Source organism: Centrocercus urophasianus, unplaced genomic scaffold, assembly GCF_019232065.1.
Source record: "Centrocercus urophasianus isolate 14NV4802_14NV808 unplaced genomic scaffold, USGS_Curo_1.0 seq_14, whole genome shotgun sequence".
Lineage (NCBI taxonomy): Eukaryota > Metazoa > Chordata > Aves > Galliformes > Phasianidae > Centrocercus > Centrocercus urophasianus.
The window spans coordinates 26,132,484-26,160,376 of record NW_024884586.1 but is presented as its reverse complement, the minus strand read 5'-3'; the positions used below and the strand labels follow the sequence as shown (position 1 = coordinate 26,160,376).

Sequence of the window (27,893 nt, the reverse complement as noted above, 5' to 3'; positions counted from 1 at the left end):
CAAGAGCAGAGGGGCAGAATCACCTCCCTCGATCTGCTGGCTACTCTTCTTTTGATGCAGCCTAGGGTGTAGTTGGCCTTCTGGGCTGCAGGTGCACATTACCAGCTCGTGCCCATCCATCAAATCTATTTTTCTCCAAATTGGCAACTAGGACGTTGTGCCGGACAGTGTCAAAATCTTTGCACTAGTCCAGGTAGATGAAGTCACTTGCCTTTATCCACTGCCACTGTAACTCCATGGTAAAAGTCCACCAGGTTTGTCAGGCATGACTTGTTCTTGGTGAAGCAGTGTTGGTTACCACCCGCCAGCTTGTCTTTATTTTTCAGATGGCTTAGTAGAGCCTTCAGAAGGATTGACTCTGTGATCTCGCCAGCCAAAGAGCTGAGATTGGCCTATCGTTCCTTGGATCTTCTGTTCTTTCCTGTGTTGAAAATGGGGGTTATGTTTCCTCTTTTCCCTTCAGCGGGAGCTTTACCAGACTGACATGACTTCTCAAATATGATGGGTAGTGGCTTGGCAACTTCATCTGCTGGCTCCCTCAGAACCTGTGGATGGATCTTGTTGGGTCAATTGGACAACTTCTTTGTAGTCATCCCAGGTAACCCATTCCTGCTTCCACTACCTATAAACTTTCTTTTTGCACTTAAGTCCAGGAGCAATTTGTTGATCTATGGAGGCCTCTTGGTGTTCTTGCCTGCCTTCCTTTTTCTTGGGATGCGCAATTGCTGGACCTGGAGGAGATGGTCCTTGAATACTGACCAACTTTCTTGGGCCTTCCTTCCCTCCAGGGCTTTATCCCATGTCACCCTGCCAAACAGTTCCCTGAAGAGTTTGAAGTCTGCTCTCCTGACATCCAGAGTAGCAATCTTGCTGTGCACCTTCTTTGATGCTCTAAGGGTCTTGAAGTCCACCATTTTGTGATCACTGCAGCCAAAGTTGCCGTTGGGCTTCACATTACTCATCAGCACCTCCTTGTTGGTGAGGACAAAGTCCAGCATAGCACCTTTTTTCGGGGTTCCTGTACTACTTGGAAGAGAAAGTTCATCATCAGCACATTCCAGGTAGCTCTTTGATTTCTGGTGCCCTGCTGTGTTGTCTGACCAACAGATATTGGGGTGGTTGAAGTCTACCATGAGGACCATTTTTTGTGAACGTGAAGCTACTCCTATCTGTTTACAGAGGTCCTCATCCCCGGTTTTCTTCGTCAGACAGCCTGTAGCAAACTCCCACTATGATGTCTCCTTCCCCTGCCTTCCTTTTAACCTTAACCTTTAAGCTCTCTGTCATTTCCTCATCTATACCCAGGTCGAGCTCCATGGACTCCATCTGGTCATTGATATAGAGGGCAACATCCCTCCCCTTTTCCTCTGCCTGTCTTTCTTAAATTATGAGTTTACACCCATCCATTTTTACATTCCAGTTGTGAAAGCCATCCCACCACATTTCAGTGATGCCAATGACATCATAGCCGTGCAGTCACATGCATGCCTGCAACTCTTCTTGCTTATTCTCCGTGATCCACGTATTGGTGTACAGGTATTTGAGTGGGGCTCCCACTGAGTCTGATTTACCCATTGGAGTTCCCTTATCCTGCACCTTAGGAGTTGTCTTACTGACCTGTGATCCAACCCCAGGCCCAGGGCATCCATTACCATCATCACCCTCAAAGTGGGGTGGTTTGAAGATCATCTTCTCTGGCAGCTCTATTTTAAAGCCCTCCTAATCAAACTGGAGATATTTAGATAGATAGGTTAAATACATATAATGCTGTACTTATCCCATAGAATTAAAGTAGTAGATGATCAAATTATTAAATGTTTTGGAATTATAGTTATTTTTTTCTGTTATGTTAAGAATGCATGAAGTTGTTCTCTATTTATTTTACTTTCAACTTTGAGTCATCTTCATGAATTTAAGTGAAGAGGCTCTTATATACAATGCAACTTTTTTTCTGCTGTAGCATCTGTTTACAGTTGGTAAACAAGAACTTTCATAGTCTTTCAGGAATTAGATTTGCAGCCTCTAATTAACTTTTCTGTTACCTACCTGTTTGCATTCCCATGATAGATACTGAAAAAAAGGATTGTAGAAAGAAAGAAGTACCTTGTGGAAATTATTTTTCTTATTTAGAAATTCATGTTATTTTATCTGTATTGATTCACTAAAGAGACATGTTGGTTTAGCTTTTTTTTTTTTCTTTCGAGTAGATGGAATTGAAGTCTAGCACATTTTCTTGCAGTAGTAAAATCTAATCATAAGTCAACCAATTGTATATAACTCTTTTAGTGCTGCTATGGAAATTGTAGGTGTTTATTCAAAAATTGAGTTTTTTTCAATATGAAATTCTTTATCTGTATTTAAGGTTGCTTTTTTTTCCTCCCTTCGCTTCATATATATATACTTGCTTTTCATTATTCATTGAAGACAACATTGTAGACCAGGTTTAAAACTTATTTTGCAGTTGAGTTTGTTAACAGTATAACCTTATACATGTCTTATTGAGCAGTAAAGTATGCAGGAAAATCCTTCTAAAAAATTTTTATTGCTGTTTAGCAGTTACTATATTGCATAGCAAAGTAGTTATCTGCTTTTAGATATTTTAATTATTTCTTATGGTAATTTTTTTAGACTATAAAGCTAGAGGGGGAAACTAATGGACTATAGGAAACGCTTGCTAAGTACCAAGTTTATTGAATCATCGTACCTCTCAATACAGGAGCAGGTACAGAGCAATTAGTATTGTATATTTTTTTTGTTGTTATGGGACCCTTTTTCCAAGCTCAACTGGTTCGGCAAATTCTTTTAACATGTGTAACAGGTACAATTTCAGTTATGTTCTAGAAGGCTTTTCTAACGGAACTTCCAGAGTTGTCATGTCCAAGTTTTCCATAGGTGTTTCGAAAATGTTTGTTCAGTTAGCACATCCAATTTCTAATAAAAAGATGCCAAAGCTTTATATTTTCATTAAGCTTATATTTGTTTCTACCAAAAGAATTAAACTGCTGATTGCATTTTGGGTTTTTAAGAACCTTTTGGAGCATCTCAACCATAGATAGATCTTGCGAGGATGTATGTGATATATCAACTTAATGTCAGTTTTGGTAAATAAAAAAAGGAATAAATTGGGTATGCAGTCTTGACTTTTTAATTGTATTAAAATTCATTTTAGTTTTTTCTCTGTTTAATAATAATAATAAAAGTGAGGTCCTAATATGCTTTTACCCTCAGCAATGTATACTTATGGCATTAAAACTTCAGATGTTAAGTTTGCACCCACTGACAAATGTATCTTTCTTCATGTTAAAACAGCATTACAGTCATCACAAGAATCTTTTTCATTAGTAGTACAAGAGTGCCATGGACCCAATGATCCATTGGAGACTGCTATTTTATATTTTTCAGGAGCACAGTGGAGTGAGCTGATCGTGCCAACTTCCTCTTCGTTTTCTGGGACCATGAAAGAACTGGCAACCCTACTTTTTAACACTGACTTATTTTTAGCTCATTTCTGAAAACTACTCAGCAGATCAGAACAGAGGTTGATTTATGGTATTTGTAAGACATTGTTAAAAAGGGCCTTAAATGACAAGGATCTCAGGCGCTGAAAGTTTTTATTTTCAATTATACCTCTTTCACTTTCACAAAGTGTTTTAATATTTGAATATTAGCAAAGGAGCAAAAAATTCAGATGAAAAATCAGTCATCTGATTTAAGGGGTTCTTTTCAAGGGAGCCACTCAAGGAAATTCTTGTTTCCTTCTGTACAAGAAAGGCCTGAAGTTATAAATAAATAGATTTTTTTTTTTTTAACATTACCTTTATTTGGCATTAGTTTTGTTTAAATTCTTTTTGCACATAAGTGCCATTTAAAATATTTTAACGTGATTTAGCTCTCCTTGCTATTTAAAATGCATGATTTTAAATTTTCCATATTTTTATCTGATATTTTTTTTCCATTAATATTAACTGATTTTGCATATCTGCATTTATAGCACATTCCTGTTTGAGTAATGAGAACCTTTCATGTGTTTTCATAGGACTATTTTATTTTTCACTTGCATGAGTTATGGACTGCAACATCATTTAAAGCCGTGACTGCTTTTATGTTGATGCTTTGAGATTGTTACCTTGAAATACTGATCCTTTTGTTCAAAGCCCAACATAAACTAATTTGTTGAGGGTTGTTTTTTTTTGATAGTAAGATATATTTTTATTTTAAAAACTAGGAAGAACAACACTGATCTCTTCCATTGACTCCCCACTCATTTTCTAAAAGTTGACCAAATGAAATTAGGTCTTCGCGAGCTTGCTGTTATGGAGGCAGTATAGCACAGAGGAACTTTATAGTATTTTCTTGATGACTTCTAGAAATAAGTTACAAATAAAAAGAAATCCTCTCTATTTGATAACTCTGTGTCTTGGGCCTATTTGCTGGTCTTCATTTCAAAGTTTATATTTTGGATCATGTGTATAGTACTGTTTAGATACCATGTTTTCTCTACAGGCAACATGAGCAGAAGTGCTTACACGAAGTCACTGAGAAATGATCATGCATTTATTGATTTTTGTTTGTTTTCACATGAAACAGGGTATTAACTGTATAAGGGATAGTGTGCTGTATTTAGAGTTTTTCACTTTCCATTCTTGTTCATAATATAACTTTTATGTTTATGTAACGTGGAATATTTTCAGTAAGCAGCTCTCTAGGCTGTATGAACACAAACTCTCAAGCTCATGTTCTTTCTCATACATCCATGCATGTATTAGACCGGATGCAATTTTAATTTAGAGTTAACTATATTGAGCAGATACTTTCAAATCTTTCATTTAATACAGAGTACTTTTGTGTTGTAATGGCTCGTTTTGTGAACTTATTTCTGAACGTATTTCATTTTATGAATTTATCTTCACTCATTTCTTAAACGATTAAGTAAGTTTTCAAAACTAAAACAAGTAACATGCATTCATATATTTAGCAATGCTCAAGTTGAGTGTAGAAGTAGAATTCTAGCCTTTACTTGTTTTCTTTTTCGATAAGACATTTATATATGAAACAAGATCAAGAATCATTAAATTCTATATATTTTTATACAAAGTTCCTTTGTGGTCTAAAAATGTCTATTCACTGTGCTTTTACAAAAACATGAGCTAATGTGTTTTTGTGTAATTTTGAACCCAGTTTGTTGACTTGAAGCATCATCCCGCAGTGCTACTAAAACTAGTCTTTCATAATTACAAATGCAGTACGTTATTTATTAATAATACTATAACAGAGGATTTTACTTGGCTATGAGGATACAGCCCTTGCATGAGTGTTTCCAATCCAAAAAAAGCAGCTTAAGAAAGCAAAGTAGTGAGTGTTAGCTCTTACAATATCTTAGTTTTGATATATCTTTGTAACTATAGTCTAAGCAACATCAGTTTTGCAGACTAAGCTGTATCCAAGCTATAACAGCCTTATGATGGCAACATCCTCTTGCTATATCGTGGTCTCATGACTTGAAAAATTAAGTGAAAAATTTTCATCTTTTGCAGCAGATGCTGCATGTTTATAAAGGAATGGACTATAGGTGCATAGCCATTAAGAGGGTCCCAGTGGAGACTTTCAGAACTGTTAAACTGCTTAGAATAGGAAAACTGTTCCCTTTTACGAGCGGAGAATTAAGAAGAAAAGTCCTCCCAGCAATAAAAATGTTACATTTTTAGTCTACTGCTAATTATATTCAGTAAGTCTTACTCTTTTATTAGGTGATTGATGGATAGAATCATAGAATCACCAGGATTATCTAGTCCAGCCTTTCACCTATCACAACAAACACCTTTCCTCACAAACTGTGTCCTTTATGTGCAACATATAAAGGTTTCTTGAACACTTCCAGGGACAGTGACTTCACCACCTCCCTGGACAGCCTGCTTCACTTTTTCATTGAAGAAGTTTTTCCGAATATCCAACCTAAATCTCCCCTGGCACAACTTGAGGCCATTCCCCTTAGTCCTATTGCTAGTTATCTGGGAGAAGGCGGACACCACAACCTCCTTTCAGGTAGTTGTAGCGAGTTATAAGCTCCCCCTGACTCTCCTCTTCTCCAAACTAAACAATCCTATTTCCCTTAGCAACTTCTCATAAGACTTGTGTTCCAAATCCTTCACCAACTTTGTTGCCCTTCCCCTGGGCACACTCCAGGGCCTAAGTGTCTCTCTTGTAGTGAGGGGCCCAAAACAGCACAGTACTTGAGGTGCAGCCTCACCAGAGCTCAGTACATGGGGATCATCACTTCCCTGCTCCTGCTGGCAGTGCTATTTCTGATACAAGCCAGGATGCAATTGGCCTTCTTGGACACTGCTGGCTCATGTTCAGCCAAGCATTGACCAACACCCCCAAGCCCAATTCTTTCACACAGTCTTTCAGCCGCTCTGCCCCAAGTCTGTAGCGCTGTTGGGGTTGTTGTGAACAAAATGCAGGACCCAATACTTGATCTTGTTTGGACTTGATCCCATTGGTCTCTGTCCAGCAATCTAGCCTGTCCAGGTCCCCCTGTTAGAGCCTTCCTACCCCCAGGAAGATATACACGTCCTCCTAGCCTAGGTGATCAAGGTCTCATATACCGCAGAACTTCTATCATAAACCTTTGCAATATATCTCTCAAGGGAGAGGAAGAAGATGCTGGTGACTGCATAGAGCAGCCCTCTTTTCTGTACCTCTTCCTTTCACAGCTGCTTGTCTGCATGTCTTTCCAAAACCAGTCCATATTTTCTGTGTAGATTCTTTAATTTCCTTTAAGAGCTGTGCAAATTTAGCGGAAAGTATGCAGCCAAAGTATGGGTATAAAGTATTTCAGTACCCCGCTTGACCTGAGGAGTTGCTGAACAAGATTTGTAGTTATGAAATTGAACAAGAAGTAATGGCAATAATTGATCTGTAGTGTTTAATATGGGTATGTTTGCATTATTACAGAATCTCTCATGTTTCTATTACATTTATATTTCTGTATCTTTCTGTTCTAAATGTTTAAATTCTCTGTTGGTATCAGAGCTTGCTTGGGATCAAAGAAAGACAGTTCTCCAAAGGGAGATGAACAGGTACATTAATTAATTCATTACTTCTGTGTCATACAGAAGTCTAGTGGCTTAGTTTCTTCTTGGAGTCAGTTCTTGTTTCACTGTATAAGTTGATACAGTATCGGTACAAGGATTTAATTATCTTTTCTATTTTGCTTGGTGGAAAGGTCAGAGTACTTTCCAACAATGTTTGATGTATCAAACATTGGGATGGCTGTATCCAGTGTTCAAACGTTCTTTCATTCTGGTAACTTCAAGCTATAAAGGAAGATGTGCTTGTCAACATATGCAGAATCTGTAACAGTACTGTAACTGTGGTTGACCACTCCCCTGTGTTCACATGATCAGCAGTTAATAATGACAGAAAAATATGCTTATAGAAAGTCTCGTTTCTGTTTCATTTTTCCTCCTTCTATGATCTCTCTAAGCCCCAAATGAAAATAAGATGATTTCACTGAGTAGCATTATAAGATTTTTTTTTTTTAAGTCAAGAATATTTTTCTCCTAGTAGGGGGAAAAAATGCTCTTGAATACAAGATCTGAGTTTTGCCAGCATCTTGATATGAAATTGCAAGTACTGGGATCATTTCAAGGGCTTGCTTTTATTCATTTGCCTAAGGAGCAGCAAAACAGGGTTTATAATCTGAATCACAAAGTTCTATGGCAAAGGGAGCAGCAAGCATCCTGTCTCTTCTCTGTTGTTTCACTCACCAAAATTACAGGTTTGCAAAATCTCTAACGGGGACTATATTTGTTTTGGATTAGACATAGAATATTATCTGAAGTAACCTTTTGTCTGTAATTATTGATACTTTTAAACTTACATTTATCTTCTCTTTGTATTATATTATTTAAAAACAATGTTGCTTTGGTTGGCTCCAAGAGGGAATATCGTTGAATCAAAGATGAAGGATTTTTCTGAGAAATTAAATTCATGAAACTCAAAAGTTTTTCTGAATCTATTCAGTGTAAATTTTATGTATCTGTAACTGTAATTGATAAAAACTTACAACACTGAATTTACATCTATATCTTAGTAATGGATCCTTTTTTAAGTTGTATATACAATATAAATATTTAATAAATAATAACTAATAATTGAAAAACAACATCTCTCATTTTGGGGAAGGTTAACTGATAATATGAATGTTAGCATTTTTGTCTATTCAAATCATTTTTCTGTTGTACATTTTTGGCTTTTAGGGAAAATGCCTGTTTTAGGTGGCTATGTTTTAGGTGTTATCATGCATTTTGAATTAAATTACCTCAGTGTTCGCAGTGGTATTTGCAAAAATGAAGATGTCAGTTGGAATAACCTTCTCTTACACAACAGTGTAGCAAAGAAATGATGCTGGGTGTTGAGACAGGGCAATGAAACATAGCTAGGTAGAATTTTTGAGACTTGATTTTAAAATTGCAAATCCATTAGTATCCAGGCTAAGCTATTAGATTCACTTGTTCCAGTCCACTGGAATTGTCTGTACTGTTAGAATACTTTTACTTTCTATTCTGTGGTTTTTGTTGTTTGCTTTGCATCTTTCTGCAGTCGCCTAATGCTATATGAATATGAGACTGGATACACAACTGTTTTATGGTGTTAGAAAACAATTTAAGGATCATGTTAATAAGATGAGCTGCACAAATAGACACTGAAGTTTTGTGACTTGTTTGCCTTTTGTTTATAGGCAGCTGATTAAGTGATCAACTTTGCAGCTCTTCTCTGTCGAGTTAATGTGTGCCTTTTGCTCAATTATAGTAAGAAAAACAAAACCAAATACTAAAGCTTTCTTCTGTTCCTTTACATCAGAATATGGCTATATGAAAATAGTTGTTCTATGTCCACTTTGTTTTATTTTAATACTAAGTCTTTGTAGTGAGTGAAATCTGTTTTGTTTAATAAGGTTTCAGTTTCTTTCCTACACTCAGTCAGCTACTTGTTGGAAATAATACTACTAAATACCACCGGGAGATAAGTAGCTTGAAATTCTCTCTGAAGTGCTGCATGCTAGGCCAATAAGCTTGAATTTGACTCTATATATGGTGTAAAGTTTGTGTAGGGAATTGTTTCATCAGGATAATATGCTTGCATTCATGAAAAATTGCATTTTCTACTGATTAACCAATGGGCTTCTGCCTAGATTTAGCGAATTGTAGTGATCAAATGTGATTTTTTTTTTTTTTTTTAGCAACTCATATAGGGTGTGATGTTAACTTAGAGATGGAATTTCATTTGCTCCTGAATAAATGTTTCTGTCTTTTTCAGCCCAGAGATTTATTACTTGCAATGCAATTCTACATTCAATTTACAAAAATGGCTCTTTTTTTTAGAACAGAGAATATGTTTCATCTAATTAAACCTCGTTATCTCAAGAGCTTACAATTCTGTCTTATTGTGGAAATACTCTTGTTTCTGTATTTTGCGGGGTAAAAACTGTAGATGTGTGGAAATTCTGGATAGCTAGGTAATGCAGTATTTAGCTATATTTTTGTAGGACAACTAATTAATGTGTGTCTCCAGAACAGTCTGAGAGAATTAGTTCAAGCCTAATGACATATGACATACGTGTTACGTATTACATGGTTCATGGAGGAAAGGTTTTATGTGCAATTTGCATAAAAAGCAGAACTTTTTAGTTTGGGTTGTAAGACATCCTAGCATGCTGACTAATGATATCTTGAAGCATCTATGTCTTTCATACACCAGAAATATGTCAATTAATAAAATATCTGTGCCTTCGAAAACATGTATGGTTAAAATTTAGTATTAGGATTTCCTCATAAATTAGTTCAATGTTGAATAAATCTGTCTTACAGATTTATTTTTTGCATAGAATATTAAAATCAGGTGTTGCTGCTTACAAATGAAAAGACTCAGAGCGATGTTTTTATTTCCTAAATTAACTCATATTGACAAGGTTGTCCTTCAGAGTGTTTTAACATAGTATTTAATTATCAATTCTAGTTTCCTTTAATAGCTTCTGTAACAAGATTGCAATTGTCATTGGTAGATACAATTAGCTGTCCATCTATGATGCATTCTTTCACATTACTTGTGGTTTGTAGTGTTGACACAGGAAGAACACCATGCTTTTCTTGACAGGAATTAATGTTTAATGGTGTTCTGATTTTCCCCAGTCTACTTTAACAACATCCTTGAATCTAGTTGGAATGGGATGTGTGAGTGATCAGTCTGAAATAAGCAAATGGTTATTTGGTGCTTTAACTTCCAAGCTGTTAGATGTAGTTCTTGAATAGCAAATTTTGGTAATTGGAAAGCTATCCAAAATCAACGTATACAAATTAAAAACTGCTTTCAGTTTAGACAGAGTATTTTAGATAACATATTTAATAGCATATAGTTAAGTTTGCTATGACCTATTTCAACCTGAATTGCAACAAGATTTTCTCACCAGATCACTTCTTAACTATTAGTGATAGACTAGTGATTGATCAAGTTTGCTGTGTAACAAAATATTGAACTAGTTTACTAGTGATCAGTGGTTTACAGTTTCTCCTTATTTCCTGTGGCTAATAGACTATAATAGAAGTGCAAGAACTCTCCAAGCCTTCTGTTTTAAGTATATGTTTTCAAAAAGCTTGTAAATAAAAATACCCAAAGTTGTCCTATGTTAACATATAACACAAAAATCTGATACCGCCACAGTTTACGTTTTGTTTAAATATTGAGCATATTGAGAGAGTCCAGTGCAGGGCCGCAAAGATGATTAAGAGAGTGGAGCATCTCCCTTATGAGGAAAGGCTGAGGGAGCTGGATCTGTTTAGCTTGGAGGAGACTGAGAGGTGATCTCATTAATGTTCATAAGTATGTAAGGAGTGAGTGTCAGGAAGATGTAGCCAGGCGCTTCTGACATCCAATGATAGGACAAGGGGCAAGGAGTGCAAGCTGGAACATAAGAGGTTCCACGTAAATATGAGAAAAAACTTGCTCACAGTAGGGGTTACAAAACACTGGAACAGGCTGCAGGTTGTGTGTCTCCTTCTCTGGTGACATTCAAAACCCTCCTGAACATGTTCCCATGTGACTTTGTCTAGGTGTTCCTGTTCCAGCAAGGGAATTGAACTAGATGATCCTTTGAGGTTCCTTCCAATCCCTGACATTCTGTGATATTTTTAATTTTAGATTATGAGTGTTTATATGCATTCTTATGCATTCATGTTAATTGCATTATTTAACATACTTTATTTTTCCATATGCACTGGGGCCATTTAAAAGTGTTTTAGAAATGAATCTTCCTACAAATTTTGCTTACTTGAATATGTTTGAAAAAATCCTGTGGTCACTCAGCATGGGGTAAGGTAAATTGAGAAATATGGTTTCTTATTATTTAATGAAAACTAATATGTTTGTAATAATTTTACATGTTATATCAAAAGAAGGATATTGCAGTTTCAAACTACAGACTCTTACTGGCATCTACCAGTAAGTGAGGCTTACCGCACTTTGTCATATTACTTGTAGATGGTTTCTTATCTAAGTCAGGTTCTGACTTAGCCAAGGATTTATTACTGAGGCTTTAAAACTCTTATTGTTGCCAGTCAGCTAATTCACATGGATTTGTGGCTAGGTGGCATCCCTATTTGCATTGTAGTTGCATTTGCCTCAGTTATATTTTGATTTATTGTCCAACTTTATGTTACAAAGGTGGTCAGAGGGCTAGAGCATCTCCCCTGTGAAGACAGGCTGAAAGAGCAGGGGCTCTTCAGCCTGGAGAAGAGGAGGCTGGGGATACTTTATAGTGGCCTGCCAGTGCCTGGAGGGTGCCTATAAGAAAACTGTCACAGGACTTTTTAGAAGGGCACGTAGTGACTGAACAAGGTTTAAACAGGAAGAGGGTAGATTTAGACTAGATTTCCGGGAGGAATTCTTTACTGTGAGGATGATGAGACACTGGAACAGGTTGCCCAGAGAGCAACTTGGGTCTAGAGTGAGGTGTCCCTACCTATAGCAGGGTGCTTGGAGCTAGATGATCTTAAAGGTCCCTTCCAATCCAAACCACTCTATGATTGTGCATGCTTTTACTTGCTGCACAATGTATTTCACAGAGAATGATTTTCTTGTGTTCCAGAACAGTGGATGAAAGCTTTGTGGTTTAGCAACAAATAAATATACAAATGTTGCTAAGTTCAGTTTCAGGTAATGTATAATATGTTCTTTATGGATGCAGAGAATTTCTTGATTTTTGTTTCTAGAACAGCTTTTACTAAAACACAAGCCCTTCAAACTGTAAAAAGCAACTGTTGTAGTAGAATAAAAAAACAGGTTTTTGTTGTAGTTTATTTTCAGTTGGATCTCTCATTTGCCAGTATCTGGAATGTATTATTGTAGAGGAGAGTGTTAGTGTTTGCAGTCCTCCAGATATCTTCAGTACATGACATGGTGATAATAAGTCTTAAAAATATGTAATCACTTGTAGTTCTTTCACAGTAAAGAATACCTGAATACAATGTAATACTAGAGCAGAAGTTATTACTAATGTCCATTAAAGCACATTTTTGCAACAGTTTGATATGCCTAGTTACACATCTTGCAGTAAATTAATGGGAATGTCTTGTTAACTGGAGTAGTAAGATAAAACTACAGTTTTACATAAATTATTGTCAAGTCATAGAGTCTGTTATCTCAGATTATAATTGAACGTGCTGTATATCTTAGATTCTGAAAGAGCAGGCTAGTTGTATTTTGAATAACTTCTTTTTTTTTTTTTTTTCTTTTTAAACAATTGACAGTTATTTCAAAACTTATATGTACTCTACAAGTTTTTGCTCTTTAAAGCTGTTAATGAAACTGTAATTTAGCTATAGTTAATTAACTATTTGGATGATTTAATTTAGTAATTAAGCAATTTTTGTTTCAGTTTTAGTAGTTAGGCAGAAGGAAATACTGCACAACTGTTCGTTCTTATTAATAAAGTAAAAAAGCTACATTGGGAAGAAAGTCAATATAAAATGTGCCTGTCTTTTACTGAAATGTACTTACAAAAAAAAAATCAAATTGATGCACTTGAGTTACCACTGTTGTATGGCTATGAATATTTGCATTCTCTTCTTTAAGAAATTTCAATAGAGCTGTCTATGTCTGAGGAAATGCTTCAATTGTAAAATCATTACTAGTTAAATAACAGCTGAAATATGAAATGTGATTTCAGAAATATAACTTCAGCAGTATATGCTGCCAATTGATCAGTTTATTAACTGTTACTTTGTAGCTGTGAGTATTTGCATTAAAAACAAAAGCTTTGTAGCAGAGTCACACTGCCTTCTGCTTCTTGTATTCAAGCTCTTGATCTGGTACTTCCTTCTTTTCTTTATGAACGTGTTTTTCTGTCATCTTAGTTTTTGTTTTCCAGATGTTTTGGATTATTATGGTGAATTTCAAAGTTTAAGACAAAATGAAAGACCATTAAAATTATTGATGTAAATATTGACCTTTTATGTAGAACTTCTGTAAGCATGCTTACTTTTTTCCTAAATACTACATGCTGGAGTTGAAACAACTCCAAAATCTTCCTTAAAATAAAAAATTTAGGAGTAGTGACATAATGAAAAGACTGTGCATCTTTGCTACTCTTTAAGTATTTTCCTTCATCTTAGGTAAATATTACTTAAGTGATTATCGCTCATCTGTTTTCAAATACCTGATGCCAATTAAAAAAAATAATTGGCATCTTACTTATCTTACAGTAATCTTACTGTTCACTTCTTCAAAGGCATGCTTTTTATATAAAAATGAAGTTACTTCCATTTTTTTTAAATATCTTTGGTTTGTTATCTGTACCATGACATAATACAAAGTATCTCATACTCTGAAAGTATGATAGGTGCAGGATACATAAGTGGTAAAGGAAATCCTATCTGGTAATTTCCAATTAATTTTGCTGGGGATAATTACAAGCATATCCAAATGTCTTAATTCCTCTCATAAATGGAGTAGCTGTATGGCATTTTATATTCTTTTTTTTTTTTTTTTTTTTTTTTTTTTATGTTTATTTGGTTTTCTGAAAGATCTGTGTACTTTCATTTCAAGATGTATCCATTATAATATTGAACAAATGTGAAAAAAATATTGCGAGCCTGGACATATACTGTTTTCTTTCCTGGATTCTTTTGCCATCATATTTCTTCAGAAATACTGTACTGAAGGGGATATGAAATAGGTTTAACTCTAAATACTTATTTCTTTTCAGAATCTTAGATATATTATTATTATTGTATTATTATTATATCTAAGATATAAAAGTAGTATCATATTAACCATTTTAAGTAACTATTTTAAGTAACCATTTTAACATAGTGGTTTCATGTATGCATGTAATTAATAATTGACACTAGAAAATCAATCTACCTATAGATCAAACTATAATAAAGCTTCACAATAAACCTTTAAATTGGGGGTTTGTACTTCTTGATACATCTTTATATTATGATGTTTTTGTCATTAGGAACAGAGTCCTGTAGTGCCAAAATATAAAACCAGACAGGGTAACCAGACATCAATTTCCATAAATTCCTTTAGCTTGTTTTGAATGGAAGATAGATCTGCATGAGAAGATGAAGAAATACTTTTAAAATATTTTTAAGAAAAGAATCTAAATTAAAGGTTTCCTACATTAAGCTTGAGTACTGCATATGTTCAGTGAGTTTATAGAACCTAAGCTAATGTAAAAGGTGAAGTCAACTGTGGATCTCATGGGCACAATAACAAGAGAACAAACCTTTCCCACAACAAAATTAGAAAAATAAACTTTCAGCTGTTCTACTGAATTTGTAGAACTAACACATACATTCACATGCTTGTACCTGACTTAAATTATTTTATATGGACTAGTTTACTGAAGAAGAAAAAGTGCATTTTGTTGGAAACTTGAGAAAGTCTTTACTATCAGAAATGGAAATACACAAAAGCTTTTGCTGGAAGCGAATAAATCCCCAGCCTATGGAATTTGTGCTCTTCATTTACGTAAGTGCTTTGCTAAAAATAAATAAATCTGCATCTTTTGCTATCAGTTTTCTTGATGTGAGAATTATTATGAGTTTTCTGAAAATTTTCCTGTTCTCCTGACTTGCTCAATTTATATTGCCATTACAGCAATAACATCTTCATATAAATTCAACACTTGGCCAGTTGCCATGTCTTTCAAAGTTTAGAAATTTGAATATATAAAAGCTACTAATTTCAGTTTTGAAAAGATTTCTGGAATGGACAAATACACACATGTGTAAAAAAAAAAAATTGTGACTATTTTTAATTTCTGCTGTATAGCTCATCTTGTATTGTCTTCATGGAGGTTATTCAGATATGTTAACTCTAAAATGCAGCCTGTGCTATTATTAATATCTGGTTTAAAGTAGTTCTAGCAGGAAAATTCTTGATGTTAATATTCTCTAGCTCGCTTCCCTTAAGTATTTATTTGTGTCGTAATCATTAGTATACATAGCTTTAAACTAAAAGCTTAACTTCTGCTCCTAAATAATAAAAGAAAGAAACTAAAATCAAAAGCCCTGCTGTCAAATCAAAGGTTTCCAAGCATGCAGTTAAAGGTTTGTGAATATAACTTTTATTTAGGATAAATATAGTTTTTAATTATAACAAAACATTCGGGGTTGCAGATACTATTCTAGAATGTGCAGTAATTTCTGTTTCCAAGTTTCGTGAGGGGTACTTCTTAGGACTTCCACTTTGATGGGTTTGTAAAATACAGATACCTCTATCTTTTAAGTCCTTCCAGGGCAGATATCTGAAGTATTGTTTTTATTTCTCTTGATTTCTCTTAATACATTAATCCTCTACATAACTTTTGTAGTGGAAAAGCAGTTAGTAAGATTAGTAAACCAAAGGCCTTTAGTGGTGGTCATGTAGTTCAAGTCCAGTGGAAGTTTAAGGTTCTCAGTTTCTCTTTAACAAGAATGTTGTAGGTATATTGATTTTAAAAAAAAAAAAAAAAAAAAAAAAAAGCTTTTTTTGAGAACTGAATACAGCATTAGAGTTTTTCTGATACTGTTTGGTTTTCAAAATATGCTCTAAAAAGCATTACTCCACGCATTCTGAAAAAAAAAAGTTTTTTACAGCTTGGAGAACTAGTTCGAAACTGATACATTTGTTAGTGAAGAGCTAGCGTATGAGATCTTGTAGTCAGACAAAAAAAAAACCAGCAGACACTTCAGTTTCAGAAATCTTCAGAGCAGTGACATGGCCTTCCATTCAATTTTTTACCAGATATCACAGACTGGAAATGTGAGCTTTGGCTGATACTGCTGGGAAGGAGAGTGCGGCAGGCAGCTGTAATTCCCATCCTGTAAAGGTACTGATACTTAAAGTCTCTGTAGTCCAAATTGGTACACAAAAGTACTAAAATGTTGAATTTGGGCCTTAGTTCTATTTTTGAAACGCATTTTCTGTCAGTCATTCCTGGATGTTTTGCGGAAAAATTGATATATTTTTTTACATGAGTAAGGAGAAGATACTTTGGAGTTTCTTGCAGGTTGCTTCCTGGAATACCATCCTCTAAAAAGCAGACACTTTCTATACTAGCCTTTTCCTAAGGTTTTACTTGAACAACTTCCTGAAATGAACAATAACCCATTTTACAAAGGTATTTCCTATTTTGAGAATGGTTCTTTACCATGATGTGTATGAAAGGTATGCTGAAGAGCCACCTGCAAAAAATTGTTCCAGGGCATTCACTGGCCATACTGTGGTAGCATCAGGTTTTGTCTGTAGTGCTTGTACCAATTACAGTAACGGTTCCTACAGAGAAGAATGAAAGCAAAAATAAATTTGTTTGTGAAGGAAGATTTTTCTTGGTATGCTTTTAAGGAATCTTAAAGCCTAGAAAGTGATTGAACAGATGACTCCATCTACTGTAAAACGCATTCCATTTTATATATTTTCAGGGAGTATGGAGTGGCACAGGAAGGAAATGGCATATCGGTGGAAAGTTGCTCTAATTCAGCACAGGATTCTTGTGAGAAATCCCTTCTAATATTACATCATTCTTATTCTGTTTTTCAAAGTTTGAAGTCTAATTTCTTCATTTTATGCCACTTTTGTTCATATCAACAACCACATTAAAATTAAATCAGCAGATAAAATAGACTTCCATTACTGACAGCAGAGCACATCTGGTTAGTGTGAGAATTTGTAGTACTAAACATTTTGTCATTCTCTGTTTTGTGAGGACTTGTGGATTTCTTAATAATTATATTACCCCTTTCTAATAAGTTTTGGGTTGGTTATTTTTTTAAACAGTGTTAACACTGTTTAATTTGAAATTCCTCAAACAAAAGTAAGTCTTACACTCCAGTGGATGTTTCAGACAAGAATGGAGGTATCAAATAAATGACTTGATTAGAGGGGAATAGAAAAATTATGCCTATATGAAAATTTGGGGGGGGGAGGGGGAAGGAGGGGAGGAAGCCTATTCATGTGTTACATTGATTTTACTCAACATTATATAACAACATTTTTTTTTTCTATTTTGGTTTGCCTGATCTTTTTTAACTTGATCTAAATTACGGTTGCTTATCAAATTTTGTTTATAGCTTAAAGGAAAGTATTTTTTTCTTCATCTGTGTCAGATGAGAGCCTGAAACATTATTTTTTTTCCTTACAGAAAAGACAATTTGAGGTCAGCAGTGTCTATCAGAACATATATATTCAGGTGTAATAGCAATGTAGTTCTGTAAAAAGTACCAAAATATGAAACATTAAGACTAGATTACCATCACTGATTTAGAAAAATGCTTATTTAGTTTGAGGAATAACCTTTACTGAATGGACTGTTTTATTCTGCTGTTTTCGTCTTCAGGTAGTTGTCATTTGTAGATGATTCAGAAATTAAGATGAGCATGAAAAAGCTATGACCATGTGATGAACTCTATCTGCCAATTCATAAATGGGATGTCAAATGGAAGATGTTGCTGCTTTTATTTCTTTTATTTGCAAAACAAAAATTTTGTTCCTTGGGAAACAACGACCATATTCTTCAGCATTTTTAATGCTTTTTGTACGAAGCAGTCCTCTATACTCTTGAGTGCCTACTGTATGGCAATATTGACTTCATCTTTTCCTCTTTGAAGTGTATTCATTTCAGCTGTTGATCTATTAGTGATTTCCTCTTGTTAAAATTATATGACTCCACTGTTTCTTGCCCTCTTTCTCTCCCAGTTCTACTTTATGAACCACATATACACAACATTCATTTCAATTACTTAATTGGTGTAAGGCTCTTGTGTCATGGTGGAATGCAAGAAACTGTTAACCATTTGTAACTTTGTTTTTAAATAGCTCATCTTACATTATTTGGTAGTTTGCCTGCCATCATCTCATTTTAGTCTTTGTGCCAGACATTTACTTCCTAAAATTCTTCATTTTCTTGATACAAATTATCTTGCACTTGGGTTTGATCAATATTGTTTTATTTTGTTTCTTGTGCAGACTCACACATCTAGTTTTCCTGTCCCCTTTTCTTAGGACATCTTGTCTTGACTCTGCTATAATATATATATTAGATATATATATATATGTGTGTGTGTGTGTATGTGTGTGTGTGTGTGTGTGTGTGTGTGTGCGTATATTTATATACACATATATATACATAACTCTGCTTGGAAATGGAATGATTTAGTTTAAAGGTGATCTCAGCTTTCTTTCTGAACGCTTCCTTTTTTAATTTTGGTTACTGTGGATAACCCTACTCTCCATTTTTTTCACTGCTAGTTTGGGTACTAACTTGCATACCCTGTAAAATTCTAGATTACATGCATCTAAATTTTGTAAAACCCTCAAATGCTTGTTTTCCTTTACAGGTAACCAGAGTCATATCTAGGTTCTTAACTTTTATATATTTCAAAATTTCTATACTTTCAAAAGCATTTAACTAAGGTTTTTTTTTTTTTTTTTTTTTTTAATCAGACCACTTCAGTTTAATTGCTTTATAAGTCTTTATCTTGTAAAATGTAAAATGTTGTTTCTACTTATCATAGTTTTCTATACCTTAACTCCTTCTCTTAGAATTTTACAGTTTAAGTTGCAGCGTTTGTTAATAACTGCAATTGTCCCGAGTTACAAACGTCAGAGATTGTAGCTGGACTGATACTGTACATTATGAATTGAGAGTTGATACCACTTTCCCAGCATTATAGAATAAAATGAAAACAAATTGAAATCATAGATTGGTAGCATATCCTCAGTTGGAAGAACCCACAACAATCATTTAGTCCAATTCCACTCAAGTCCAAATATCTGGACGTAAATGGTTTTTTCTGAATGTTCTTTTCTCCTGTAAGTCTCCTGTAAAAAAATAAATAAGTAAATAAATCTTATTAAGTTGGAGTATAGGAAAGTGTGTTTCCGTTACTGTGTGCTGCCATTATGTTCAATTGCTGGGAAAGCAAGAAAGAAGAGGGAAAAACAATCCTAATATGAACTAGAACAGCTAATCATGAGGTCAAAATTAAGCTAAAATAAACTTAGCAATAAAGCTAAGGGATGAAATTGTCAATGAAAGAATATGTGGAAGGTTCAGTTATAAGCGTTCTTTAATCTACGTACTTTAGATATTGTGCTTAAGTGAAAAAGATTGTACTTAAATACTGTTTTTTCTTATTAAGATATTATCACATACAAGAACTCAGCAACAGTTCAGAGATCTTTGTTATGTAAACTTATTTTAAGTCTTGTGTGTTAAAAAGTGCTATGTAATAAAACTGGGAAAATGATTCTTCAGCATAAATGATATAAAATTCTTTAACTGATAAAAATTCTTATGTTCGAGTATTTTAGCTGGTTAGTTTTATGTTTAGCGTTACTCTAATGTTAGTGTGTTAGTCTTGTGTTAAGATATTTGTAAGTCTCATAAGCAAAACACTTCAGTTTTTGTGCAGAATAGATCTGTACCCGAATATTAGGTAAATGGTAATATTTTCTCCTTTATTTTTTGCACACTACTGTTAGTTTGCAAGGTTATAGTATTTAAAATGCATCTATAGGACTATATTAAGTTTTCGTTGTGTTAATGGAATTGTGTCAGTGTATGGTAACCTTTTTTTTTCCTTCCACTGTACAACTTACAATAGTTATTTTATGCTGATTTAATGTCTTCCTTGAGAATACTTTCAAGGACATCTGATTAGATTGATCAGGCTTAATGAATATGTATAAGCATTGGACTAAATTGTAGGCTGCATTTAAAAATAAACTGTCCTGTGTGTATCATATTATTGTAGATTGCAGTGAAGGAATGGGGCCTTTCTAAGAGTGAAATTCAAGCAACTTCAGCTGAACTCTCATTTAAAATATAATAAACCCTACAATTCAATCATTCATTCTTGAATTTGAAATTGACCTAAGGGTTCTGTAGAGTTGCAATTTTTCTTGCCTTTTATTTTTTCTTTCAATGCCTGCTTAAGTGTTTAAAAACTCATCTTGAACAACAAATAGACCTGGATAATACAGGGTGTGATTTTAATATGTGTTAAGTAACATGTCTGTCTTGGCATTGTCCACTTGTTGCTCTTAATGAAGAGATGTGCTATATAGAATTTTTCTTGAAGGGAGAAGGTACATATGGAAATTTCTTACAGGGAATAGTATGCTTTCATACAGTACCTTGGTAACGTCTTAAGAACTTTTCTAATAATATGCCTGGTACAGTACTGTATAAGTTGCTAATTATATGTGTTTAAAGGACAATCCTAGTTTAACTGAAAGAGCTATTCTCCCTTTCTAATGTATTTGTTCATCTCACTTCAAAATATTTGTCTACTAAAGTACTATAGGATAACTGAAGTGACAGATGGCATCATGAAGTGACTTGATCAGATTACTGTAGAGGCTCTGTTCTTTTTAGTTTGCTTTATAACTGTCATTCCTGAAAACCAAGTGTGCTTGTTAAGACTCAGATGCAGAATAAAAAAAAATGATTCCTTAGACTAAATTCAGACTCATTACACATTATATGGATTAATTACAACTAAATTTTTTTTAAACGAATTATTTTCTTAGTGATATTTCTGCAACTTTCAAATAAGGATTTATTTGTGATGTTTATTAAGTGAATCTGGTCAGAGTAAACAGGCTAGAATGGTTTCTCAACTATGTTACTACTTCATGACTGAGAGGAATAAGAGCAAGAAAAACTATTAAATCAGTTGTTTAAGATCCAGAGCACAGAAAGATTGGATTTATCTTGTGGAAATTTTTTATTCCAGAATGAAGCATCACTGAGTTTACTTTCTGGAAAGCTTAAAAATTGAAATCGGAAATGAAGATGCCAGTTGACTCAGAAAAATCCATGTAGTAGTGACGTGACATGAAAAATTACAATTTTTATGTATTATTGTTAATTCTTTCTAGTAGCATACTATGATTTTATGAAACAAAATGTTAAATTACATCTTAAGATACATGAATACTGATTGCTTCTTTATCTTGCATTATAACAAAATTTTCAATGTAAACAGTGCAGTTGTTTCACCTGAATATTAGTGAACTGAAAGTTTTACAAAAAAACATTCATAAAATAGCAGAAGGGATAATAACGTTTCTTTACTTTCATTTCATAATTCTATAGAAAGCTAAATAATAAAACTTTGAAGCAGATTTTTTAAAGCAAACAGAAAGAGAACACAATTTTATAAAAAATAATATCCTAAAGATGATTATTATGTTGAAATTTTAACAGGGTACCTGTTTGCTTACACTATGGAAATTATTGGTTCTTTATTGTAGTTAAGGTAATCAGTGTAGCAAGACCATAGAGAATGAATCAGTATGACTGGAAGAAGTATGCCTGTTTCAAAATTAATTGGCAAATAATTATGTTGACATAATACTTTTGGAGGAGTTGGTCACCTCTGCTTCATTGTGTTCAGAAGGAATTTCAGTCTTGAATGAATGAATGGGTGGAAAATGTGCAATAATTGCTGATGTAAAATGGACTGGTTTTTTATCGTTATGTAATCCTGGTCAGATATGTTTTGTAAAGATAATGAAACTGATAACAAAATGCTCTTGAGGTTTTAGGTACAGAAAGCAGAAGTATCTGTGCTAAGTTTCTACAGAGTTGTTATAAATTATCTCAAAGATGTATTTTAATCAAGTATTACATTGAGTTTTGTTTGTTATCATTATTTCCATTCAAAGTTTAAATAATTTTTTTAGCTTTAAAATAAAAATGCTACTCTGAAGTCCTCTAATTGAACTGAAAATTGTTTTTTTTTCCTGTTTTTCCAATTTGGCAAATCAATAGCTGTACATAACTGAATACTTGAAGTTTTGATCAGCAATCCTTTTACACAATTTAGTTTTGTGAAAACATTTTTATGATAGTCAGAAGATCTTCTTTGGAAGTCAGTGTACTTCATGTAAATATTACTGAATCAAAAATGTCTGAATATTTACATTACTTTTTTACAGACCACATATATTTACTATAACTGTTTCCAAGAGCATATTCATATTTAATTTCTGAATCATTTAATTGGTTATTTAATACATTTTAAATTATTGTTATGAATAAAATATAGATATTAATTTGCTTTTACTTCAGTTAGTGTGTTATGTTTTCTGTGCTTGCTTTTGGTGTGAATGTGCCTGCTTAATATAAGATTTCCTGCTTAATACTAACTTTAAAAAAATTGTTATGGTTTTGTTGACAATTATAATCGTCTTTAATTTCATTATATATTAAGCTGGTTATGCCTTAAAATATAACTTGAACTTCCTTAAAGTGCAGGATAGCTTCACGATAGCTTTCTTTCTTGACAGAAGAGTACCGTGTAAGTGGAATAGCACTCTGCATCTCTGCATACATACTTTACATTTTCTCTTCTATTGCAGACTGAGATACTGATTCCTCAATTCTATCTTCTTGTGTAATGACTTAGAAGACATAAAGTTTGTCCTAATCAATTTCACAGTGACTGTGTACTGATTAATGAAATTTGATATTCTTAATAATTATCTCTTACATTACACTTCATGTGATGAGTTATGTTTTTTAAACAAGGTCTGTCAATGTGTGAAATGACAACAGTATTGCAATAATAGCTTACTCAGGCTAGTAATTATTGCTGCTTTCCTAAGCTGTAGTTAAGGAAAAGCCTCCATGTTCATGAAGAATGGTACTGCATGTTTAACTGGAATGTCTGTATTATCTGTGTCTATATAAAGTTGATGTAGATTATGTTCTGCTGAAATTTGATTAGATTAGACCCTTCTATACTACTGAGTTTTCATATTTTCGTCTTCAGAAATGCACCCATTATAAGCTCTTTTGTGACAAAGGGAAATGTGTGCAAAAGTGACAGAAATGCTATTTAGCAGTAAGCAGTTAGAAAGTAAATTACCACAACCTTTTTTTTTTTTAGTTTATTTTTGAACCTTACTCTGTGAAATTTCTTACTTTAGAAGATAGTCCCTTTCCTATGCTTTTATGATTTTACAGACATCTGCCATTTAGCTGAAGTCATTACCAGATTTTAGGAGTGTAAGCTTACATTCATTCTTTTATTATAGAAGCCAACCTGTTGCTTTAACTGTCCTTTTGGTCTCTTCTGAATCCTTTCCAGTTCTAATGCATCCTTCGGAGACAAAGTGACCTGAGCTGAATACAGTTTAAACATGCAAGTAAATCTTTTATGTCATCATAAGCAGTGTCATACTCTTTTCTGTTTCATACTTCCTTCCTAGAAATTCCTAACATTTGGTTTGCCCTTTGGCTATTAACACCGAGCCAACATTTTTATGGATATCATAATCCGAAATTTCACTCTCGAGTGAAATAAGTCTATTCTGAGTCCATTATTTGTGTGTGAAGTTAGGATCGTTTTTCTCCTTTGTACATCGTATTTGTGTACATAGAATGTCATTTGCCTTTCTTTTATGCGGTCGCTTAGTCTTGAAACTCTTCTGTGGTTCTTCACTGACACACGTCCTTATCCCCTAACAATCATCATCCAAATAACAGAACCATCAGCATTGATGTTTGCTCCCATTTTCGAGATTGCTCACTGCATGTAATACTATAAGTGATCTCTCTCCATTGTGAGAGTGGATAGTTTGGTCTTCCCTATTCCCTTTTAATTCATTATTTTTGCATGTGAGGACTTTTCTTATTCTGCAGCAGTTTGATTTCTTAATAATCCTTTGGAAATGACATTGTTGGAACCTTTTTTGGAAAAGAGGTAGCAAAGGCTCTCTGTGCTCTTACAACTGAAACAGAACCTTTCAAAATTTACATCGTGTAACTTGTTCAGAGAATTTTCTTTAATCTACAATTTCATCAATGAAATCTCCTTCAAATTTTAATTTAGTATCTTATTAAATAATGAATTTGGAATATGTATTCAGAACTGTATACTATATTCTCCAGAAAATGACATTGTGGCATAACCTTGTTGTCTTCTAGTCTGTGACAAGTGCATTGATTCTACATAGTAGAGAAGTTTGTAGTCAGAAACAGATCATGTTTTATTGCATCTTATATGATTCCTACTGTATTACCCATATAGTGCTAATACGAATTCAGATTAAAAGATCTTCAGAAAACTCCTTATTAGTTTGCAGTCTTTCCTAGAATTATTCTTAAAAGATTTTTTTATTTCTTTTTCTGGTCTCATCTTTCCTGATTATTCTCCTGATTGCAGATTTTAGAAAAATCTACCTAAGAGGCAATATAGAAAGTATAATAATAAATCATTTGAACATAAACTTAAATAAAAAGATTGTCTTTTCTAACTCAACGGAAAAAGTACAGAAATGATCCTAGGTTATATAAAATGACCTATAAACTAACTTTGCTGTGGTATATTCTTTTGCGTTTACAGGTAAATACCTTATATAATATTCAGTATAGCTGCTATAACAACCTTTTAAAATAACTCTTAAAAATTCTGTAAAATGGCTGTTACATTACTGTTTTGAAAAATGATACTTGTTTTCTCCTTTTTAATGTTCTACAGATTATTTATTAAGAATCGTCAGTTAGAAAGCTTGTTTAGTTTACAGTCCTAATAATTTTTAAAGCTCTTATGTTATGTCATCTGTAGCTCTTCAAAACTTTCCATCTTAGGTTGTTTATCTTTGCTTTTTATAGAATTGGCAAAATATAGCTTAAGCAGTACCATATAATTTAGAGTAATTTTACTTCCAAGGAATTTTCCTAACATACCTGCCATACTAGTATTTCCTTAAGCTGTATTTCCACATTGAGGAAATATTTCATTTGATACTGACAACAAGGTTTGTTTCAAGAAAATTTACCATTGATTTATAATCTGTAATTGACTTCAGAGTAGTTTAGATTTCATACATAATCTTACACTTGTTTACATTGAATTTTGTCACCTAACTAAAAAGCTCTATATTGATACATATGTTCTTCTTTACAGCGCTCATCTTAAAGGACTTGGAGATGTCAAAAGATTGAAAATTATTCCTGGATAATTTTCAACTATATTTGTACAGCTAAAAAAGGAAGAGTGATAGCCTGACTTCCTAATAATAATTTCTGTCATTTTCACAGATCGCATTTATATCCAAATACCACAAGAGATAACTTTGCACTACAGATGAAGGAGAGGTCTTAAGGTTTTATCAGAATACAGCAAGAAAAACTGCCTGATGGCACCACAGAAATTGTATGCATTAGAGGTCAAACTTAAAAACAAGCAGTAAAGAAAACCGTAAGGGGTAGAATCATAGAATGATTCAGTTTAGGGGGCATCTCAGAACATTTTTAGTCCAAATTCCTTCTTCAGATGGGATCAGCTGTGCAGTCAGATGGGATTACTCTTGATTTCATATTATTGTAGAGCTTCTCTGCAGCCTCTTCCACTGCATGTTAGTCCTCACAGTTAAGGGGGTTGGGGAGGCGGGGAGCAAACAACATATAAATTTCTTTATGTCTAATTTGAATCTCTAGTTTCATTGTATGACCATATTCTCTCTCTGTGCACCACTGGGAAGAATATGAGTCAGCCTTCTTCTGTAGGAACTGGGGAGCTACTATTCTGTCCTCCTGAAGCTGCCTGGTCTCCAGGCTACTGAAAAAGATCAGTTCCCTCAACTTCTCCTTATGAGGGCAGATGCTCCATTCTCTTGATTACCACTGTGTTATTCTATTGAACTTCCTTCAGTTTATCAATATTGTAGTTATACTGGGGAGTCTAAACTTGGACCCAGTACTCCAAAAGTGGACTAACAGCTGCCAGAAGAAGAATAATCACTTCTATCAGTTTACTGTCTCTGGGATCAGAACTTAACATTGATCAGAATGGTTCAGCTGAAATACAAAGAGTGCTATTTAAGCCCAAAGTAGAGCACGTTGAAACATTATGTTAATAGATACTTGATTTAATTTTGTTGTTTCTAAGACGTAAAAATTTCAGAATTAACTATCTACCTGAGATGTGTGTCTGTTTAAAAAAAAAAAAAAAGTGTCATCATAGCTTTTTGGAAGGAAGGTAGTGGAAAACTGTAAGTGGAATAAGAGATTACAGGGAAATCTAGAAGCTCGTCAGTTTTAATAAAACATGTTTTTCTGGTGTAGTCAGTGCAGACAAGTGCTTCACTGTGTGTCTTGAATTTCTTGCTCAATTATTTCTATGTCACTTCAGATGAGTTTTTGTCTCTGCAGAGTTAGTGGTTTTTTATTGCTATATTAGGAAGTGCTGATGAACCAGGAGGAAACTGTTATCCTTAGTGTAAAAACTGAGTGTACTCAGAGTAATAATAATAGCTATGGCTGGACTGGTTTTCATAGTTTGTAAGCATTGAAGAAATAGGCATGAGAAAAAAAGCAAGTATTTATTTTAATGCCAGCACCACTGCTTAATCTCAAAATAGCTGCTCTTACTGATATTTCTAATCCTTCACATAAGTGTTAGTTTTAGGGTTCTTTTGTAGTTTTTTTCTATATATATGTGATTTAAAAATGTTAATTCTTTTTCATATACACAAATGTCTTTCTGATGGTTACTGTTAGTACTGCACAGAGAAGCAGATTATTTCTCCTATTTCTACATGCGTGGTGGTTTTTCTTCTAACTAGTGGTTCTTATTCTAAAAGTGAGTTATAGTTAACGTAGTATTCTTAGCATTTAACTTGTTCATAGTCACCAGAATTGGTGCAACAGGAGGTTTTAGATACAGTAATATGATTCTCAACAGCAAGAGGTAGCAGTATTTTAATGTATTAGAGGAAGCCTGTTTGAGTGTTTACTTATGTAGAGAAACCTTAATAGTTGCTCTATAAAGAATTTTATAGGGGAGGGCAAAAAATCTATTACAAAGGTCCCATGAATCAGTTATGACAATCCATTTAGAGATTTAAGAAAGACACTATGATCAGTATATTGTGAGTTCTGAAAGTTAAAGAACTGTCCTTCTGTCCTGAAATAGTAATAGTAACCTCCAATGAAAGCTTCAGAGAAAAAAGTTAAAATAATCAAGGTTGTAAAACTGTAGGTTGCTTGTTGAATGTGTTATTAAATAAAGGCACAGCCAGAATATGTGAACCTCTGAAGAAAAGGATATGAACAAAAGTAACACCAGGAATCTCAACATCATAGGAACTGCTGCAAAAATCCCAAAAAGAGATGAGGTGGGGATGAGGAGCAGAAGCTTGCATCTTCAGCTGTCTGCAAATTCAAGGATGCCTTGGGCACTGGAATGTGTGTGGTTCTGCTACTAAACTGTCAGTTTGTCCTTCCTAAAAGTGTTCTATTGCAGTGTAAACTGTTCCTAAACAGTTTATGTCATATTTCAACAAGGATTTTATTCAGTAACTAGTTTGAGTGGCATCCTATTTTAGGA

The 27,893-nt window shown here is 33.9% G+C and overlaps 1 protein-coding gene across 3 annotated transcripts in view; it reads left to right on the top strand.

Annotated features, from left to right (window-relative positions):
* The window catches only part of NOVA1 (NOVA alternative splicing regulator 1), a 129,758-nt gene that overhangs the window by 36,616 nt on the left and 65,249 nt on the right, over positions 1-27,893 (top strand). The window contains exon 2 of one of the 3 annotated variants that reach the window (XM_042814188.1): positions 16,294-16,378. The exons of 1 other annotated variant lie outside the window; for it this stretch is intronic. The gene's annotated coding sequence lies outside the window, so the exon portion shown is untranslated. Of the gene's footprint in view, positions 1-16,293; positions 16,379-16,981; positions 17,042-27,893 lie in introns of those variants that run through there. One more of the 3 variants, XM_042814190.1, reaches the window with a different exon arrangement.